General features: G+C 41.3%; 4 non-coding genes across 4 annotated transcripts; 3 read left to right on the top strand and 1 right to left on the bottom strand.

The window, feature by feature from the left end:
* The first annotated feature begins 2,131 nt into the window (after positions 1 to 2,131).
* Positions 2,132 to 2,203, top strand: TRNAA-AGC (transfer RNA alanine (anticodon AGC)). The gene has a single exon. It is a non-coding gene; the product is annotated as a tRNA-Ala (tRNA).
* A 504-nt stretch (positions 2,204 to 2,707) lies between these two features.
* Positions 2,708 to 2,781, top strand: TRNAT-CGU (transfer RNA threonine (anticodon CGU)). The gene has a single exon. It is a non-coding gene; the product is annotated as a tRNA-Thr (tRNA).
* A 2,799-nt stretch (positions 2,782 to 5,580) lies between these two features.
* On the bottom strand, positions 5,581 to 5,653 carry TRNAM-CAU (transfer RNA methionine (anticodon CAU)). The gene has a single exon. It is a non-coding gene; the product is annotated as a tRNA-Met (tRNA).
* Positions 5,654 to 10,697: 5,044 nt separating this feature from the next.
* TRNAL-AAG (transfer RNA leucine (anticodon AAG)) lies at positions 10,698 to 10,779 on the top strand. Its single transcript has one exon. It is a non-coding gene; the product is annotated as a tRNA-Leu (tRNA).
* Positions 10,780 to 14,729: the final 3,950 nt, after the last annotated feature.

Genomic DNA, 14,729 nt, shown 5'->3' with positions numbered 1-14,729 from the left:
TTAACTCTCATCAAGAGGCTTTTAGTTCCTCTTTGCTTTCTTCCATGAGTGGTATCATCTGTATATCTGAGGATTTTATTTTCTTGGGCTCCACAATCACTGTGGACGGTGACTGCAGCCATGAGATTAAAAGACACTTGCTCCTTGGAAGAAAAGCTATGACAAACCTATACCAAACCTGCTAAAAAGCAGAAACATCACCTTGCCAATAAAGGTCCCTATAGACAAAGCTATGTTTTTTCCATAGCTTTTGTTGATTACAGCTTGTGAGTCATCCAGCCTGGCATTTTGTATGATAAATACTCTGCATATAAGTTTAAACACGGTGATGATATACAGTCTTAATGTACTCCTTTCCCAATTTTGAACCAGTCCATTGTTCCATGTCCAGTTCTAACTGTTGCTTCTTATCCTGCATACAGGTGTCTCAGGAGGCAAGTAAGGTGGTCTGGTATCCCTATCTCTTGAAGAATTTTCTAGTTGATCTTGATCCACACAAAGGTTCAGTGTAGTCAATGAAACAGAAGTAGATGTTTTGTTTGAAATTCCCTTACTTTTTCTATGGTCCAACAGATGTTGGCAATATGATCTCTGGTTCCTCTGCCTTTTCTAAATCCAGTTTGTACATCTGGAAGTTCTTGGTTCAGAAGTTCCAGAACTTCCTCAGTTTTGGAAGTTCACATACTGCTGAAGCCTAGCTTGAAGGATTTTGAGCATTACTTTGTTAGCATCATCTATTACTCACTGGGAGAAGACATCTTGATTCAGTTCAAGTGTACTTGTTCCTAGATTTGAGAAAAGTTTGGAACCAATCAATTAAATGGCATAAAACAAGAAAAAAGTTGAAACACTCACCCCAGTTCCTCTAGTTTGATGGGTAAAACAATGTATGTTCTCTATAGAGAAGAACATGGGGTTTTGAGGTAATTTCAATGAAAGAAAAAATCATCCCAGTGAAGCCATTGGCTACATTTTTGTTCCCTTAGCTTTCTGCCACAGTATTCTACAAGGTAGAGAATCTGGTGATCAGTTCCTGGTGTTCAGTCACTGCTCCCAAAGTTTCCTTCCTATTCAAACAACGGAGCCATGACAGCAATCAAGAGTTAATCGCCCTATTTTAAGATGTGGTTACTTGTATCTTCTAGCTCACCAGTCTTTCAGGCAACATTGATGATCACAAAATGGCCCTAGATTTTTCTATGAATGAAATCACAATGCCTGTATGGAGTCTTACTCTAGCCAAAATACATGAGATTTTATAATTTTTATTCAACAAGTGTCTGACTAGTTTGTTTGGACACTGGTCTCTCAAGTCAAACTTAAGCTCAGGAAGTCCCCAAGGTCTTTGACAGACATCATAACCACTCTTTACCATCCTCAGAGAAAAAGTTGGGGATCTTTTTATGCTGGCCACCTCCTCACTCACACCCAGTAATTCAATCATCTTGTCTAGAAATAAGTTGTTCAGATTTCTAATTTATCAGTGACTTGTAAAACAAAAATCTTAACTGACCTTTCCTAGTTTACAAATTTCCTCCCTAGTTACTTTGTTACTACATTGCTCTAAATTTGTAATCTTCAAAGCAATAGTTTCTTCTTTAAGGTTGTAAGGAACCTTCCTTAAATCAACTATATCCCTAGAGTAGAACAGAATAAACCACTGCAAGTCAGTAGATGTTACTCTAGTTTCTAGCTCTTCATACTCCTGTAGAGCCAAGAGCTTCATGTGAGGAGGGCAAATGCATGGACAAGATTATCCAGAACAGAGCTGGGTTGTACTAGGCTGCTGCTGAGTCACTTCAGTCGTGTCCTACTCTGTGCGACCCCATAGACGGCAGCCCACCAGGATGCCCCGTCCCTGGGATTCTCCAGGCAAGAACACTGGAGTGGGTTGCCATTTCCTTCTCCAATGCATGAAAGTGAAAAGTGAAAGTGAAGTCGCTCAGTCATGTCCGACCCTCAGCGACCCCATGGACTGCAGCCTTCCAGGCTCCTCCTTCCATGGGATTTTCCAGGCAAGAGTACTGGAGTGGGGTGCCATTGTCTTCTCCTGTACTAGGCTAGGGTTCTTGAAAAATAATGCAGATAGCGATTGGCATTAAATATTTTTCACAAAGTAGGTGACATTGTAGGGGGTGTAGCTCAGTGGTAGAGCGCGTGCTTAGCATGCACGAGGCCCCGGGTTCAATCCCCGGCACCTCCAGTTAGGAAATGGCTTCTTGTGTAGCAATTCTTCAGTACTACTCAAAATGGTTCTTAGTTTTTCCTACCTGTTGAAACTTTTCACTCATAACTCGTGCTGATTTGCTCAAACTTATTTGTCAACCTTTTATTTTTGTAATTGGAGAATGTTGCTTTACAATATTCTGTTGGTTTCTGCCGTACAACCATGCTAATCAGTCGTAATTATATACATATCCCCTCCTTTTGGAACTTGCCTCCCTTCCCCCTAGCCTTCCACCTCCCATCCCCCACTCTTCTAGGTTATCACAGAGCTCCAGGCTGGACTCCCCGTGTTATATAGCAACTTCCCACTTTATACGTGATAGTGTTTATATATGTCAATGCTACTTTCTCAGTTCATCTCAGAGCCACCTACAGGGTAGTGTAGTCTTTTTTTTTTTTTTTTTCCTTAAGCTCCCCCATTCCTGCGCCCTATTGGGGCAAAGTAAAATGAGGTAGATTACACTCCTGTAGGCTCTCAGGTGGCTCTATGGCTTAGTTGGTTAAAGCGCCTGTCTCGTAAACAGGAGATCCTGGGTTCGATTCCCAGTAGGGCCTTACCTTTTTCGAAGGTAGGGCAAACTCCTGAAAATTTTATTTTGGCTAGTTAACTGTGTCTTCTTACTGATCCTCCACAAATTCTCAACGAAAGTTAACAGCCCTAGAACTCTATCAGATATATTATAGGTTGTTTGATCGCAGCTGCCTCATATTCTTTACTTTTAAAAAGAAGTACATTCTTAGGAGATGACAATTCAAATGCAAGCCACCTAATACTGCATGTGACTTTATACCTCAATCACTTTTCAAATAGGTTTTGCATTAAACTGTGGTAAAATGTTTTTGATCACCTACAGTGTGTTACTGTTTAAAGTATCCAGAGAGAAAGATATGTGTAAATCTCTCTAGACTCTAACAATCTCTAGCTCTACAGTTGATTTCATTAAATAAGATAATGAACAATGAACCTATTACTAGCTACAAAGGAAAATTAGGATGTTTGCAGAGTCGTGCTTGACATTTTGAAGGGAATATGAGGAAGAACAGTATATTCCCATGCTATCTCTCTTAAGGAAAACATTAGAGTATTTCAGGAATGATGATAAACTTGAAGGAAAAATGTCCTAGATACAAACACCCTAGAGCTTGGACAAAGTCGCTGTGAAAAGAGCAAGCTGAAGAATTCTGCCAGATATCTAAGGAAACTTAGATTCAGCCCTAGAGACTTACGGAGCTTCCTTATCTTTTTGTCTCCTATTGATTCATCAATTAATTCAACAATGTAAGCTGCTGGTTTTTTATATACCAGGCATATTTCTGTCTGTCTTTCCTTTTATTTTCAGTTACATTTTTTCCCATATTATGGGAACTTTTGAGATCTACTGTCTTAGCAACTTTTAAATATGCAATTCAATATTGTTAACTATAGTCACCAACCTGTGCATTACATCCCCAGGACTTATTTATCTCATAAATTGAAGTTTGCACCTTTTGACCACGTTCACTCATTTTGCCTGCCACCCCTCATCCCTGCTGCCTCCAGTAACCACCCCAGGAATATTTCTAAGGGCAGGAAATACAGTAGCAAACAAAGCTAACAAAAAGCACTGCTGTCACAGATCTCACATTCTGCTGGGGATGACATGAAAAATAAAGAAAATTAATATATAAAATAAGTAAGCATATAAGATACTGATGAAGTCTGCAGAGAAGAATAAAGCAATGAAAGAGTATGGGGACAGCATAGGATAGAGCTGGACTAACCAGAGTGTGTCATCTGTTCTTTAATAAAATCAATGACATGTTAAAATATAATTTTTTAACTTTTTAATTAGAAATGGTTACAAAGTGGCTACTATTATTACTCTAAGAACTTGAGTAGCAATAGAAAACTGATGCCCTTTCCCCCAACAATGCCTGGATCTCACTTCTGTTCATTTTGATTAGGGCTTTATTTAACTAGTTCCCACTGCCTGTACTCAAATCTCAACTGTTCCACTTATTAGTTACGGGAGCTTTGGTAAATTGCCTTCTCTCAATGGGCATCACTATCCTCATGTATAAAAGAGAAATAGTAATAAGCCTACCTAACAGAGTTAATGGGAGGACTTGTGGAGTAAATACACATAAAATATTTTAGAAGGATATCTAGCACATAAAGAAGCAATCAATAAAATAAAATAAGAATTGATTATACACAGAGCCTCACTCATTCCAAATCTGGGTGATTTAGGTGATGATATTTGGAAGTTTTGAAAGGACAAGATTTAGATATGTTGATGGTGAAATGAGTTAAGATTTGGGGAGAATTGGAATGGAGTGAATATTTTTTTCATGTGACACAAGTGTGAATCTTTGGGGACCAGCAGGTAGACTATGGTAGGTGTAATTATGTCTCACACCCCCCACCCTGAGATGCCCATTTCCTAATCTCTAAAACCTGGGTAATATGTTATCTTGCCAGGCAAAAGGAATGTGATTAAAAATCTGGAGATAGGGAGATTATCTTGGATATTTGGGTGGCTCTATGTAATCAAAGTGTCCTTATAAGAGGGTGGTAGCTGGGTCAGAGTTAGAGAAGGAGATGAGACAACAGAAGAGAGGTCAGAGTGATGTGAACATGAGTCAAGGAATAGGAGCATCCTCTAGAAGCTAGAAAAAGCAAGGAGTAATTTCTCCCCAAGACCTCTAGAGAGAGGGCAGCTCTGCTACACCTTGATTTTAATCCCACAAGACCCATTTCAGACTTCTGACCTCCAGAGTTGTAAAATAATAAATTTATGCTATTTTATGGAGAAGGCAATGGCACCCCACTCCAGTACTCTTGCCTGGAAAATCCCATGGATGGAGGAGCCTAGTGGGCTGCAGTCCATGGGGTGGCTAAGAGGTGGACACGACTGAGCGATTTCACTTTCACTTCTCGCTTTCATGCACTGGAGAAGGAGGTGGTGGCCCACTCCGGTGTTCTTGCCTGGAGAATCCCAGGGACGGGGGAGCCTGGTGGGCTGCCTTCTCTTGGGTCGCACAGAGTCGGACATGACTGAAGTGACTTGGCAGTATGCTATTTTAAGGTAATAAATTTTTGCTAATTTTCTAGTGCAGCAGAGACAGCTAATCCAGATATATGGTTATAGGAAACATATTGAAAAACTGCTTTGCTGCCTAAGGAACCTGGTTCGAAAGAAATCAGCTAAACTTCTTGAAGGACTACAGTTCCATTTATAATCGCATCATGTTGACAGGGAGTTAGTCCTGGGGCCTAGATTTCACACAGAACTTGATTGGTGGGATAGGGAATTTTGTTCCTTACCCTGCTTCTTTCTCAAATGAAAGCATGTAGGAGTCACAAAACTACTGTGCCTTCTCTGAGGTTCGAACTCAGGACCTTCAGATTATGAGACTGACGCGCTGCCTACTGCGCTAAGAAGGCTCTGAGGCAAGAAGGTTTCAGTAGAACTATCGATTCTCTTTCATGTTTATACAAATTTTCTGAGAAGTTATATTTTTCAAACAGAGTGCAAGATAAGAGTATGTGCTGTGGCATATATACTGTTGCTCTGAGTACGTCATAATGACCAAATTATTTCAGGATTTCATCCACGAATAAATATGCAACACGGTGAATTTTTTTTCTCCCACTATGATTTAAATGGCAACCCACTCCAGTATCCTTGCCTGGAAAATCTCATGGACAGAGGAGCCTGGTGGGCTGCAGTCCATGGGGTCGCAAAGAGTTGAACATGACTGAGTGGCTAACACACACACACACATGCTTTAAATACCACTTACTTCTGGCAGACATCAGACTTCATTAGATTTCACTGTGCCCTACTTCACAACTACGTGTGTAGAAAGTGGCATACAGATACGAGGGGCCTGAGTTGGGTCCACAGGCTGGAAGATTTCCAGACTGAAACAGTGAGGACACAGAAATATGCTTAGCTCTGCTGAGGGCAAAGCTGGAGTATCCTTATCTAGGTCTGCATCTTCCTTGTCTGCCAGTATTCCCCTTAAAATCCATGTCTGACCAAGTCCATGATCTGAAGGCCTTTCTATTCTGGCTAAAAGTCCAGAATAATGTAAACAGAGGCGAGATAAGGTGGAAGAAATGAGGTGAGATGATTGAAAATGGAGAAACAATGCACTGGATTTCAATCAGGCAAAGTGAAAAATGTCCTAAAATAGATATTGTAGGACTGAAGTGTAAATCTTGTGTGTGCCATCTATTAAGTTAGGAAAAATAATTCACTTGGTTTTTTTGAGAATATGTCAATTTTTTAAAACTTCATTATCTGTAAAATAGGATAATATTTCACAGTATTATTTAAAAGACTGAATTCGACATACAAAAACGTTGTTCAATGAATACTAATAAATGATACAAATGATGATAGCAAACTGTATTGAGTGCATATTATGGGCAAGGTACTCTTATATGTGTGTTACATGTAGTGGCCATCTATCGTCTATCACTGTAGGCAACTTTTATTATTGTCATATCATTTACATATGATAAAAGTAAAACCAAATAAGTTTAAGTGACTTGCCGATAGGCTTGTGGCTACTCAGTAGATGAGAAGCAGTAGAACTTGGGCTCACTTAACTATGACTACTATGAAGCCACTCAGTCGTGTTCGACTCTTTGTGACCCCATCAACTACATAGCCCACCAGGCTCCTCTGTCCATGGAATTTTCTAGGCAAGAATACTGAAGTGGATTGCCATTCCCTTCTCCAGGGGATTTTCCTGATCCAGGGATCAAACCCCAGTGTCCTGCATTGTTTATTGTCTGTCTTTTCTTCTAGAATATAAGCTTGACAAGGGCATTGACTTTGTATTTTTCTTGTTCACCATTCCCATCCTAGAACTTAAAATAGTGACTGGTACATTGTATGGTTTCAGTAAGTTTTTATTGGATGAAAACCCCTACCTTAATGTATGGGTACTATACAACTGACTAAAAATTTCCTGAGTACCTATGATGTGTCAAGCCCTGTGCTAGTAAGGTGTAGTGACAGAGTGGTTATCATCTGCCGGGGTCCAGCCCCAGCAGGATCCAGGGGTACTCTCAGGATGATGGCATAGGCAATAAGGAAAGTAAAAAAAGCAAAGAGAAAGAGGCTTGATCTTCCTTGATTAACACAGAAAGCCAATAAAGCTCCTGTGTTCCAAGGAGTCATCCTGAAAGAAAAACAGAGAGAGAAAAAGAGAGAAAAGGAAAAAAGAACGACTCGGGGAGACCAAGCTTTGGTGAGCGAGGCCCATAACTTTATTTTCAAAAGGAACTTTTATACCTTGAGTTGTACATAGAGGGAAATGAAAGATGCAAAGTCATATAGAGTCAGCCCAAACATTACATCTGTTTTGTCTTTATCAAAACCAGGATTTTTTCTGCATACCTTTCCCATAAACAATGTTGTGTACATTATCTTGTGGCCTTGGAGGCCTGTGAACATTTTATGACCCTTTATTGATAAAGGCTGATCAGCCAGAAAACTTGTTTTCCCTTAAAGTGTTTCTTCTTTATTTCTCCCAGCCTCAGAAAGTACTAAACAGTTGCATTCTCACAGAGCAAAGGTGCAGTGGGTCACAACAAAGAAAGAACCAATTAGCTCAAAGGTCTGATGTGGTTAATTCCAAGGCTACTACTTGTTTTTCTTACATTCCAACTATGTTAACTAACGCATTCCCAGGTGCACAATGGATAAGGGATATGGGAACTTGGCAGCAAGCATTGGCCCAATAATGAAGCCCTTTACCAGTACTATCTATTCTAATAATTTTTCATCCCTTAAAGGACTCTATGCTCATTAGGATTTTTAGAATGTTTTGGCTTCCTGTGCCTTTCAAGGTTGGGGAGTTGTGAACAATCAAGTGTGTTAATTGCAAGAGTATGGATAAACCTGTCAGGCAAGCTAGAATGCCAACAGAGGGGTTAAAATAGAAATACTCCTTTCATGCCCAGGAGACTTATTAACTAAAACCCTAAGTTGACTTTTTCCAGAGAAAGGTGGTCGGGGATAGCCCCTGTTAATGTCAGAAGAGTTGGTGAAAGGCACAAAATAGTAAGACAGACAGATTTTGATTTTGGGGTGGATGCTCGAGCAGATTCAGGGGGTCCCTTGAGGCCTGATCCACCTTTGCCTGTCAGGTTCTCTCCGCATGACCTTTGTCATGGGTGGGATCTCCCGTGGTGGCTTCCGGCAATCATCTGTGATTTTACAGAACTAACAATCACAGATAAAATTTCAGTTTTCTACTGAACAGGAATATTTTATTATTGATAAAATGTTATGTGATTACTTCATTAAAATTCTACATTATTTAGTTCATTTAGCAACACTTTGTAACAAAAGTTTACCTTCAAAATGCTGTACTTTTTACCCTAAGATCCCAAATATTTCACAGACTATTTCAGTTACTTTTAAAAAACATCCCTGTCCCTCCATCATGGATTAAGTGATGTCAGCAATAGTAGTAGACTGAATATATCCTAACTAGTCTCTACTTTCAAATTGCTCTCAGGCACTCTCCTTTGATACTTTTCCACACATTTTCTCTTTAAAAAATATAGAAAGCCTTTGACTGTGTGGATCACAATAAACTGTGGAAAATTCTGAAAGAGATGGGAATACTAGACCACTTGACCTGCCTCTTGAGAAACCTATATGCAGATCAGGAAGCAACAGTTAGAACTGGACATGGAACAACAGACTGCTTCCAAATAGAAAAAGGAGTACGTCAAGGCTGTATATTGCCACCCTGCTTATTTAACTTCTACGCAAAGTACATCATGAGAAACGCTGGGCTGGAAGAAGCACAAGCTGGAATCAAGATTGCCAGGAGAAATATCAATATCCTCAGATATGCAGATGACACCACCCTTATGGCAGAAGTGAGGAGGAACTAAAAAGCCTCTTGATGAAAGTGAAAGTGGAGAATGAAAAAGTTGACTTAAAGCTCAACATTTATAAAACGAAGATCATGGCATCTGGTCCCATCACTTCATGGGAAATAGATGGGGAAATAGTGGAAACCGTGGCAGACTTTATTTTTTGGGCTCCAAAGTCACTGCAGATGGTGATTGCAACCATGAAATTAAAAGACGCTTACTCCTTGGAAGGAAAGTTATGACCAACCTAGATAGCATATTCAAAAGCAGAGAGACATTACTTTGCCAACAAAGGTCTGTCTAGTCAAGGCTATGGATTTTCCAGTGGTCATGCATGGATGTGAGAGTTGGACTGTGAAGAAAGATGAGAGCTGAAGTTGAATTGTGGTGTTGGAGAAGACTCTTGTGAGTCCCTTGGACTGCAAGGAGATCCAACCAGTCCATTCTGAAGGAGATCAGTCCTGGGTGTTCATTGGAAGGACTGATGCTGAGGCTGAAACTCCAATACTTTGGCCACCTCATGCGAAGAGCTGACTCATTGGAAAAGACCCTGATGCTGGGAGGGATTGGGGGCAGGAGGAGAAGGGGACGACAGAGGATGAGATGGCTGGATGGCATCAGTGACTCGATGGACGTGAGTCTGGGTGAACTCCGGGAGTTGGTGATGGACAGGGAGGCCTGGCATGCTGCGATTCATGGGGTCGCAAAGAGTCGGACACGACTGAGCGACTGAACTGAACTGAATCTCATTTTAAAAAAAAAAAAAGACCATTTCTTCCCTGTATATAAAATAATCAGAACTTTTGAAGAATTACACACCACTTCCCCTGATCATAGTAGGGCTCACTTAAACGGTGCAGCATATAATGGATCAGGCTGTTCAGCTAAAGGATGAGCCGTCTGGAGACAGGGATTATGTGGGGAGGAGACCCGGGGACTCGCGAAGTTCGCATAGGTGAGGTTGGAGCGGGTAGAGCAAGTCGTCTCTGGGCTTGGAGAGTATGCTACACCACGTACTGAAAGCAAACTAATCCCCTCCCTGAACTTTGTAAATTAAGAACATGATCACATTCAGCGAAAAGTAGGTCGGTTTGCACGGTTGTTTTCTTTAGTAAGAAATCACACACAGACACACAAACTCTGACTTAAGTTCCGTGTGAGCGGGGAGAAGAGCGTCTCTGTTTTCTAGGTGAAGAAATAAAAAATAACTTCCCACTGCTGACTCCCAAACGCAGTTGACAAATTGGAGACTCCTGATCTCTGCATCCCTAGTTTCGGTGGGTGCTGTGCCGGCGATTTCTCATCCTTTTTTTTTTTTTTTTTTTTTTAAATGACTGATTCGAGTTTATGACTTCGAGTTTGAGGGATATTATGCATTGGCTGCTTCTCCCTTTACTTTCGAGTATCAGAAAAATAGCACAGAAGGCAAATGTGAATCTCCTAAAGTAGGAACCTGTTTGCGGATTTTATTCGTGGATGAGATGACAGAGTTGTATGTAGAGGGGGAAAATAGGAAAAATAACACAGGTTTGTGCAAGTCTTTTAAACTGCTAAGAAGAAGTTTGAGGTGGGGCACTTATGTGGTAGCGTGGCCGAGCGGTCTAAGGCGCTGGATTAAGGCTCCAGTCTCTTCGGGGGCGTGGGTTCGAATCCCACCGCTGCCATCTCTATATTGTAGACCCATTTCTTTAAAGCAGTCGTGTGACCCCTTTAAAAGTTTCTACGGAAGAGAGTATGTCAAATGGTTTTGAAATGTTCTTACAGATAAGAAATAAGCAGAACTTTGATAGTTATTAGATAAGCAGAAATTGGTTGATAGTTATTAGAATGTATTAATTGAAAATCAGTCTTCATCCTATTTCATTCCACTCCAGCACTGGCTTCTGATTCCTCTCACAAACATATAAGGAATGATAACTTAACGCCTGAAGTTAAAGATGTGCTTTTTGCATGCAAACCAGAAGAAGCCTATTATTTTTCTCATATTTTGCACTTTTCAAATCTATTCTATTGCACCTTGCCTTTTCAGTTCAGTTCAGTTCAGTCACTCAGTCATGTCAGACTCTTTGCGACCCCATGGACTGCAGCACGTCAGGCCTCCCTGTCCATCACCAACTCCCAGAGCTTACTCAAACTCATGTCCATTGAGTCCATGAGGCCATCCAACCATCTCATTCTCTGTCATCCCCTTCTCCTCCCACCTTCAATCTTTCCCAGCATCAGGGTCTTTTCCAATGAGTCAGTTCTTCTCATCGTGTGGCCAAAGTATTGGAGCTTCAGCTTCTGATCAGTCCTTCCGATGAATATTCAGGACTGATTTCCTTTAGGATTGACTGGTTGGATCTCCTTGCAGTCCAAGGGACTCTCAAGAGTCTTCTCCAACACCACAGTTCAAAAGCATCAAGTCTTCGGTGCTCAGCTTTCTTTATGGTCCAACTTTCACATCTATACCTGACTACTGGAAAAACCCTTTGACTATAGGGACTTTTGTTAGCAACCTAATGTCTCTGCTTTTTAATATGCTGTTTAGGTTGGTCATAGCTTTTCTTCCAAGGAGCAAGCGTCTTTTAATTTCACGGTTGCAGTCACCATCTGCAGTGATTTTGGAACCCAAGAAAATAAAATCTGTCACCATTTCCAAGGTTTTACCATCTTGTTGCCATGAAGTGATGGGACCAGACGCTGTGATCTTTGTTTTTTGAATGTTGAGTTTTAAGCCTCCATTTCCATATCAGCTTAGAAATAGCTTATTTTCCTTTTGTCTCAAAAATATTCCATGTTATGGATATATTTTTATTTAACAAGCCACATTTAACAATATAAACAACACAAATAAATAATATCTGCATTTCATAAGTGTGTGTATTAGAGAAATTTTTGAAAATACAATTGCTAAATTAAATGTGTGTGATGGTAATTTTGGTGGTTCTTGTCTTAGTCTTTCCTAAATGTTACTAATTTATCCCCAGAGAGCCAAGGAAGGGCTTATTTCCTTGACACCATGACCCACACAGAACAGTGCTGTGACATTGAGAATTAACAGCCATTAAATTCTTACAGAGCCCCAGATATTGTCATAGTTCTTTTATATTCTCAGTAATATATATAAGAAAGTTCATAATATTATTCCTATTTTATTAAGAGAAAGAAACTGAAGTTATAACCAGCTAATCTCTTGTCTGTAGGTGAAGGAATCAGGATGTTACTTCTGTAGGGCAGACTGAAAAAAAAATGATCCTTCAAAAAATATTTTCATCCTAATTCCTGGAAGCTGTCAACATTACCTTATATGGCAAAAAATTAAAAATGAGAGCGTCTTTGCAGAGGGGATTGAGTTTAGGATCTTGAGATGGGGAATTTATCCTGGATTATCCAGATGGAGCTTGAATGCCATGCCAAGTGTTCTTAAAGGAGAGAGGCATAGGGAGATTATGGAACAGAAGACGATGTGAATATAAAGGCAGAGGAAATGCAACTACAAATCAAGGAAGGCTGGTAGCCACCAAACGCTGGAAGAGACAAGGACAGATTCTCCCCTACAGCCTCCACAGGGAGTATGACCCTGTCAAAACCTTGATTTCTGCCCAGTGATACTGACTTTGGACTTCTGACCTCCAGAACTGTGGGGAAATTAATTTCTGTTCTTTAAAGCTACTGAGCTGTGGTAATTAGTTACAAAAACCACAGGAAACTCATACAATGACTTCAAGTGCTAATAGGCAACACTACTACAAACAATTATTTTTGTTTGTTTTTTTTACCAGTCTGCTTGATAGAAAATATTTCATTGTAGTTCTTTAGTTTGAATGTCTCTGGGAAACTCTACGAACTAAGACAGAGAAAAGGACTGGATTAGGAAGGTTTCCCACCCTAGAGAAGGAAATGGCAACTCCAGTATTCTTGCCTGGAGAATCCTATAGACAGAGGAGCTTGGTGGGCTACAATCCATAGGGTCAGAAAGAGTCCGACACGACTGAGCTGCACCGCCCCCCTCCCCCCACCTTTAGCTACTTGCCCTCGGTGAAAGAACTCTACTTATCTAAACTAATTCCGGAAGCAGGAGTTTTCCTTTAGCTTTTAAGGAAGAGTCTATTTACTTAGGTTCCGTTTGCGGACGTGTGGGGCCTGGGATATGGCAGTGGGGTCTGAACCCATGTTTCTACAGAAATTAGAGACTTAATTCTGCATCCTAGAAGGGATCCCACACTACCTCCAAAAGGGCTTTTAATTAAACATTTTTCTCATTTCAAAAACATATTAAGAAACTTCTGTAGTTTTAAATAGACTGCTTTTTCTGCTTCCTTTGTACAAAATAGGAGCTTTGATTCCTACACTTGGGAATATCAGAGGCCCACGTGCGAGCCTCACCTGCTTTATCCTACCACGATTCCCCTCGGTCAGCTACCTCTGTCGCCTTCTGGGCGTTCAGGTGGACCGAAGTCGCGATCAAGGTACTAACCTCAGACCTAGATCTCGGCCTGTCCTCTCCGGGGATGCGACTTGGGAGAGGGAAGGGCGGGTCATAGCGGAGTGCAGGAACCTGGTTAGAGGGAAGAAGGCATTGCCTTCTTTGCGAGTTGAGGACCTGTTGCTCTGGAAAGCGGGCCCTTGGTGGGTAGGGTTCAGTGGGTGGTTCTCTGGAACTGTAAGGCTCTCCACCTAAGGAGGATGGTACGTGGATCCAGTGAACACTCTGTGGTGCGCAGGGGACCGTTAGGCCCTCTCCCCGTTCAGCACTCCAAGGGGCTTTACAACTGTGGTTGTGTGATCTGAGTCTTTACAACCACCTTGACACTGGCGTTTTTGGATTTTTAGAGAGCGATATGCCTGACTGTAGCTTAACTCTACACTTCCAGCCGCCTTCTCCGCTCGCGGTCCTTCCCCTTCAAGTCACCGCTTGCTGAGTGCAAACGTGTAGGAACGCTAGGTGCCCCGACTCGGCGGTCTAAAGAGCTTAGACTAGTTAGTGGAGTTCCATTTTTAGAGCACCTCACTTAGGATACTGGAATGAAGAAACTTAGTTACGAAAGTCGAGGTGCAGTAACATCAAAGTTTGCTTTTAGAAGAATTTATCCCTTTTAGGGAGAAGGCAATGGCACCCCACTCCAGTACTCGTGCCTGGAAAATCCCATGGACGGAGGAACCTGGTGGGCTGCAGTCCATGGGGTCGCTGAGAGTCGGACACGACTGAGCGACTTCACTTTCACTTTTCACTTTTATGCATTGGAGAAGGAAATGGCAACACACTCCAGTGTTCTTGCCTGGAAAATCCCAGGGACGGGGGAGCCTGGTGGGCTTCCGTCTATGGGGTCGCACAGTGTCGGACACGACTGAAGCGACTTAGCAGTAGCAGCATCCCTTTTAGAAAAAGTGAGTAGCTCCGACTTTTATTGACGATTCCCATTGAATTAGTTAAGTCCTGTTGGTTCCAACATTCAAGCTGCCCGAAACTTTTCCAGCTTGTATTTGTTATGCAGCGCGTCTAAGTAAGCAAAACGTCTTCTTGAAGTTTGTCTTTTTTCTCATAGTAAACTGCTCTGAATCCCACAAACTGCCTCAAGAATATTTAATCTCACGGTAAGGACAGACCGAGTATAAGATGGGCTTACGTGCG

Source organism: Bubalus kerabau, chromosome 3 (genome assembly GCF_029407905.1).
Source record: "Bubalus kerabau isolate K-KA32 ecotype Philippines breed swamp buffalo chromosome 3, PCC_UOA_SB_1v2, whole genome shotgun sequence".
NCBI lineage: Eukaryota > Metazoa > Chordata > Mammalia > Artiodactyla > Bovidae > Bubalus > Bubalus kerabau.
This window is presented reverse-complemented; position numbering and strand designations above follow the sequence as displayed.